Consider the following 7004-nt stretch of genomic DNA (forward strand, 5'->3'; position numbering starts at 1 on the left):
CCATGCCTTTGTGCATGTGAGGAGGGATCCCAGGGCCTGGGCCTGGGCACTGTGGTGTGTCCCAGCCTGGTGACCCTGGCCATCTTCCCCAGGAGCTGTTTGAGAAGTGCCCAACCAGTGCCTGGGATCCATCTGGTCCCAGAGGCACAAGAAGGGCAAGGAGCACTTGGCCCCCACCATCCGGGACATGGTGGCACACTTTAACAACGTATGTTCCTGTGTCAAAACCACCTGTCTGGGGGACTTCAGCATGAAAGCCCCAGACAGAGTGCGTGTGGTCGAACACTGGATTCAGGTGGCCACGGTACGCTACAGGCTCTGCTGCCTAGGGAATCTCCTCTGCCTTCCAATTTCTCTATTCTGCATCTTGCAATTGTGATCAGAGCCCTCCATGGAGCCCAGTCCCTCCTACCAGGCCCATGTGTCCCAGGGCTAGCCAGTCCCAGCCACCCCTTGGCTGACCCCTCACTGTCCTGCTCCTCAGCTCAAGGGACACCTGAATCCCCCTGGGTGACCTACATCCCTGGCCAGGTCTTGACACTCCCAGAATCCCTCTCTTGTCCATACCAAGAGGCGGCGGCTGTGTCAGGCAAGACTCACACAATCTTCCTCTCCAGGCTTGCCGAGACCTGAGGAACTTCTCCTCACTCCATGCCATCATCTCTGCCATGTAGAGCGCGGCCATCTTCCGACTGAAGACAACATGGCAAGAGGTCTGCAGGTGGGTCCCTATTCTCATAGCAAACCTGATAGCCTGATAGGTGTCACAATTCCTGAGCTCTGGACACAAATGACCAGTTGGGATCCTCATTCCCTTTACCCAGCTTGGATAATTCTTATCAGGCTTCAGATACCTCCTGTCAGACAATCTACATAGACACACACACACACACACACACACACACACACACACACACACACACACACACACGCACACACACACACACACACAGAAGCTCACCAGGTGTTCTGTGGTGTCTAGGAATCTATGTCCACTTGAAATGAAAGCAGAGCTGCTTAGTGGAAGGGGGATGGCTCATGGTTATGCCAGGAAGAAGCAATTCCTCCTGCCCAGTGGATTCATAGAGCTCTTTGAACCCATTTTCAACCCTATTGTGCAGCCACATGGGCAGCTTGCTCCCCAAACTAAATGGAGTCCAACTCCTACTCCCCCACCTTCCAATTGTCACCTTCTCTCTGCCCCTCCCACAGAGACTCCTTGCACACATTCCACAAACTGGAAAAACTCGCTTCTCCTGAAAACAATTACTCCAAGAGCAGAGAGCTGCTGCAAAAGGTCTGGCATTAGGAAGTGAAGACAGAGGGCAGAGGTGCAGGGGGAACACGGGGGAGTCATTGACATCCTGAAGGGCTTACATTCTATTGGGGAGGAGGGAAGGGAAGGGACTGCTAGGCACTTATGCAGGTCAGGACTTGTGGATTCCTAGGAAGTCACTGAGGTTGAGATGTGAGTGGGGATACAAGGTTGTCCAGTGAAGCAGAAGGTACCCAAGATTTGGGACTCCTCCTACTGAGAGCCCTAGCCTCCCATTGTTAGCAAATGGCATATATGCCCATGGGTGTATTCTGGCCTTCCCCAAACTATGCTGCACAGGACTGCACAGAGCCACGGTTTCCTTTCCCAGACCATGAGCAGGTGCTGGGGAAAGAGGGGAAGATGTTCCAGTGGTCTGGAACCCTACCATTCCCAGCTGAAGATAGCCAGGACTTTGGGTTCAGGAAGGAGTCTGAAAGTCCATGGCACTCTCCCTCTCTGCTCACCTTTTCTAAGGACCCTGATGCAAGAAAAACTGTAGCAGACTGGAATCTGCTCAGAACCTCTTGTTCTCCTTCCCTTGCTGACTTTCAGGGCATTGGAGAGATCACTAGCCTTCTCTGCACCTCAATTTTCTCTTCCCTGATAGGAAGGGTTATGGAGCTCACAGGGCTGACCAACCAGGCTGGCATTTGAGCTGACCAAACAGGAGAATGAAATGAAACCTCCAGGGTTCTGAGTCAGCACAGCACCATTGGTGGCAGACAGCAGGAGTCCCTGACTGCCCCTCCCCCCCAATGCTATGAGGCAGACTTGACAGATGAGGGAGCAGGCAGAGGAGGCCAGCTCCCCAGCCAGAGCCCACAGCAGTGAGTGCTGGAGCAAAGGCAGAGCTAGAACTCCTCTGCCAGGTGGTAGATGCTTTGACACAATCTAGCAGCCATGTCAGTCCCTATAGTAAGACAATGACACTAGAAAGACAGACAGCACATAGCACTCACTAACAACCTCCATAATCCTGGCAGGAGTCTTGCAACTTGGCCACAAAGGAGAAGCAGCTCCAAGAAGGGCCCAGGTGGTTGCAAAAGGTGGTGAGTGACTGGGACCTAGGCCAGGTTGCCTGAGACAGAAGAGGCACAACCCAGCCTACCTCCCTTTACCTTTGGCCTCACTGCCAAGGGATCACAAGTAGAGGGGGATTTGCACTCTAGCAGATGTGGTCTTGATGAGCTAGCTGTCAGATGGGATACAGGAAGTAAATCCAGTGGAGCCAGGAATTGGCAGAGCCTAGGAGAGATGGGCAGAGGGTGCTGCAGCACTTTGTGTTCTGCATATGCCAGCCTAGATTTGGACCTGGGGCAGTTTGGAGAACCAGGCAGCAAGAACTGGCCTTAGACACAAAGGGGGAATCCCAGGTTCCCCAAGACGCTGTGCCATGGAAGCAGCCGTAAGGCTGAGGACTGACTGAGATGCCGTGTGAGATTGGGTATGAGATGGGCCCTGGGCCCTGACCATCACCCTCCCAATTCTACAGGAGATGACAAAGGGCATCAATCCCTACCAGGGAATCTTCCTGATGGACCTCATGATGATACATTCTGCATATCAGGATATCCACGATGTGAGTAGCCAGGCCCATGCTGGCAGCTTGAGAACTCGAGGACACAGTTCCCTGTGAGTCCTGAGCTCTGGCCCGCCTGACAGCCTGGAGCACATCCTAAGAGCTGAGTCCTGTGCCCCTCTGAGCAGCTGCTTGCCACAGCTGCCTGACCACTGAGTTTGTGCACATTGAACAGCTGAGATTTCAAGTCCCTCATTGGAGGGAAGCTAGGCCCAACTGAAGCCTAGTGTTCCTAAGAAAAAGGCCTTTCACCTGATGCTGCAGTCGCTCTCCTAGGATCACAGGTGTTAGACAACACAGTCCCTGATCCTGACTTGATGCCCTGTGCCCAGCCCTTCTCTGAATGATGGCCCTATCCCTGTATATGCACATGTGTTTCCCAGGCTAGAAGGGGCCCTGGGTGGAGGTCCATAAAGACATGGGGCCAAATTTTAACTACAATGCCCTCTCTCTTCTAGGAAAAATCTCAGATGGAGAAATTAAGGTGAGTGTGAGCTGTCCAGACAGGACAGGGTGGGTAGGGACCTGCAAGTTTCTCCTGTCAAGCATGATGAGCTGCCATTTCTGCATGGGAATAATGGGAAGAGACAGAAGGTCCAGCCTGAGTTATAGTAGGCTGTGTAGTAGTATGCAGGAGAGCCCAGGGATTGAGTGTGAGGGAAAAGCTGTGAGATCTCACATGTATTTGGGGAATCAGTGGAGGGTTGGTGAACAAAGCTACTTGAGGAGGTAGGTCCCTCCCTAGACAGCAAAGCCCAGCCCAGGCCAGCCCTGCCCTGTCCCTTCCCTTGTGCTCTCCTTGACCAGGAAAATGAGACCATCCAACATTTGAAAGATGTGCAGCATACCTGCAGATATTATCACCTCAACAAAGCAGAAAATTTTCTGGCCTGGTTCAAGGGCCTGGAGCGGCTCAGTGAGGAAGCCAGGTGGGTTGGCAGACACTGGCTGAACGAGGGGGACATCCTGAGAATGGGGTCCAGAGGCCCTGGGGTATGACCATGGGTGAGTGGGACCCGATAGAGACTCTGGTCGGCTGAATGTGGGTGACCCACCAGGCTCTGAAGTTCAAGCCAACTCTGGCAGTGAACAGGCATGACACTTGGTCACCTCACCACCACCCTTTGTCTTAGCTATGACCTGCCGTGTGCACTGGAGCCCCGGAGGCAGACTGACACTGCAAACCTCATGAGCAAGAAGTTTTCACAAATTTAAAAGGCACAAAAGAAGTAAGTGGCTGGGTAAAGGCTGGCAGGGTCCAGTTAGAAGGCAGGGCAGGAACTACAGACTCCTGAGGCTGATGCTGATTTCTCCCCACTGACAGCATCCCTGATTTGGGGCTCAGAGGCCTCATCTCTCTGGGATTCACTTTCTTTCCCTTTCTTGTGAATGGGATTCATCCCTCAGATAGGAATCCGGATTGGAGCATGGGGGATTGTCCAAGGTCCTAGACTGGAGCAGCAGGGTATTGGGGAGATGTAACTAGGGGTGTGCTTGGAAAGTTCCTTCCAGGAAGCCAGCCCCTGACAGAAGCCCCCATATTCACAATACTGACCTCAATGGCAGTGGCAGCTCCCTGCCCACATCACAGGAGCAGCTCCAGCGTGGCCCTGATAGCAGCAGCAGAGTCAGTGTTGTGGAAAGATGATTCAGAACAGAACCAAGTCCAGGTGCAGGCAACATGAGAGCTAGACACATCCCAGAAACCATGGGAAAGTTCCAGCTCTTCTCTGCCAGTGTGCTTCTCTTTACAATTAGTGGAGAGTTCCTAACATCTTACAAGGATGACAGACCTAAAGAGAGACAAAAAGGGGTTCAGAGACATGCAAAGAAAGACATAACGATATGGAGAGACACACAGTTAATCACAGGACAGAGACCCAAACACACACATATAGACAAAAGCCAAAACAGAGAGGGACATCTTATGATTTGGGACACCAAATGACATCACTGTGCTGATGTCATTGCTCTGTTTTCTATATGCTGAGTTGAAGACCTAATCAGGTGCTTTGCCTGAATAATCAGCATTCATTGCCCCTTGCCTGTCATCAAACCTTGCTAGTTTTCTGTACTCTTCTCCTTGTGTAGGTGGCCTGGGTTCCCTTCTTCCAGAAAGGAAGTCAGAGTCTGAGGGAGCCTTCTGACTAGGAATGAACAACCAGAAAATGGACCAGAGTTGAGTGTAGCTTATACTTAAGTGACAGGAAAATCATGGCCTTTGGAGACTGGGGAAGAAGAAGAGCTGGCAGGAAAGACAAGTCTTGCAAAGTGTTGGGGGCCCACTGAGTTGGAGGCCCCTGGAATTAATGCTGTGCAGGGACCCAAGTCCATGTGTGCCCCCTGGTGGTGTTCCCCGTAGGACAGTGCTCCTAAGATACTGTGCATTCTGGAAACTCTGCTGTGTCTGGAGAATCCTGACCATCAAGGCAGCAGTGGGGACAGGAGGGAAATCTCTTGCCCTACCTTCAGGCAGAGAGGGAAGGAATTGGACTCCCAAGTTCATTTCCCATAGGCTCTGTTTCCAGGCAGGGGTCCCAGGACCTTTGTGTTTCTGGTGCTGGCCTGCAGAAATGGCAGTCTCCTGGCTCAAAACTTGTCTGTAGGAGGTTCTCAAATGGTTGCTGTGTGCTATTTCCCATCAATACTGCTGACTTAGCTCTCTGTCCCTCTTCCACCAGTCTGAGGATGCCTGAGAACAAGAATGTGTTGGCAAAATATGAGTTTGTGCTCCAGAAGAGGACCTCTCCCACCCTGCCAAGATCATGTGTGGAGCCAGCTCCCCACCTCTTCACAGGAAGAGGGGACAACACAGCACAACATTTAAGAGTGTCTCTACTTAGTCTGGATGGCTATGGCTGAGCACATCCAGCCAAGAATGGCCCAGGCCATACCCTACCCTAACCTCCACTGACCTCCACTCCTGAAAACACTCAGGATTTTTTCTCATCATACATCCGTGAAGTCAGGACCACAGTGGCTCTGTGGTCCAGGCAATAAGCCATCTTCCTTGGATACTCAATCCAAAACACAGTTCAAATATTTTTCTACAAATGCCCTCTGATGTCAAAATGACAGTAGAAATTTGGCCCAGGCCACACAACCCCTCGTTTCCACCTCCAATCCAGGAACATACAAAGGATCCTTATCCTCAGTGTTCTACTAATACCTGCCACTGGATACACTGCCCTGCCCTCCAGGAACTCCCTCAGAGCTTCACATATTCTCAGTACTCTGCCATAGAGGAACAGCTGACATTTTGGTAGAGCAATGGGCATGGTGCTCACACTTGCCCCTGGCTCTGCCATTTCTATTAGGATCTGACTTTGATGACTGTGATGCAGATCACTGGATCTGATTCTGTGAGGTCAACAAAACACACTCTGCCCAAGCCATGCTGACCTGTGTAGGTTGTCTTCCTGATGAGAGAATTTGAGCTCTGACCTTGCCTTCCCTCCTCTTCAGCTATTCTGGCCTTTGTCAGCGTGCACGAGAGTTTCCCATGAGCGTTGATTGAGAGACAATGAGTGCTTCCCATTGCCAATAGCAAGGCTACAAAAATCATAGAGTACAGGCCTGTGTTAGCCCTAATCCCTCAACTCTTGATTGAGTGCAGATAGTTCCATGGGCTCAAAGACTGCATCTATGGCACTGGAATTCAAAGGATACTGCAATTACTCAGGTGGGGGTCATTGCCCTGTTTCTGTTCAATTTGAATGTAGAATAGAAAGGAAAATATTTTCTGAATGGGGTGAAATCGATTTTAAGACACATGTCATAGCTATGATAAGTAATGCTTCAATAAATAGTTGTTCTGGTAGCTTTAGGATGGTCTTGTTTGTATTCAATAGGGTAAATGAGCGAAAGTGGGATTGCTGGGCCATAGGGACCTCTATGTGGAGTCTTTTTTCTCTCTCTTTTTATTGTGAAAATACTGTACAGAGGGGTTACAATTACATAGGCAAGATACTGAGAACATTTCTTATCAAGCATTGTAGCCTCCTCCTTTGTTTCTCCTTCCCATCCCATCCTCCCCCTTGTTCCCCAACCGAGCCCTCTTCCCTCCTCCCACCAAAGTTGTAAAGTTCATTTTCGACAGCAAACTTG

At 50.9% G+C, this 7004-nt stretch overlaps 1 long non-coding RNA gene across 2 annotated transcripts; it reads left to right on the forward strand.

Moving 5' to 3' along the window:
* The first annotated feature begins 658 nt into the window (after positions 1-658).
* On the forward strand, positions 659-6703 carry LOC138816530 (uncharacterized). Of its 2 annotated transcripts, XR_011368680.1 has the most exons (6): positions 659-721; positions 2811-2897; positions 3356-3381; positions 3705-3826; positions 4031-4126; positions 5579-6703. It is a non-coding gene; the product is annotated as an uncharacterized lncRNA (long non-coding RNA). The 2 variants fall into 2 exon arrangements; XR_011368678.1 differs by lacking the exon at positions 659-721 and having other exon boundaries at positions 2745-2897.
* The last annotated feature ends 301 nt before the right edge of the window (positions 6704-7004 follow it).

The sequence above is a fragment of the Dipodomys merriami genome, unplaced genomic scaffold (genome assembly GCF_024711535.1).
Source record: "Dipodomys merriami isolate MVZ:Mamm:240054 unplaced genomic scaffold, mDipMer1.0.p SCAF_11, whole genome shotgun sequence".
In the NCBI taxonomy this organism is placed as follows: domain Eukaryota; kingdom Metazoa; phylum Chordata; class Mammalia; order Rodentia; family Heteromyidae; genus Dipodomys; species Dipodomys merriami.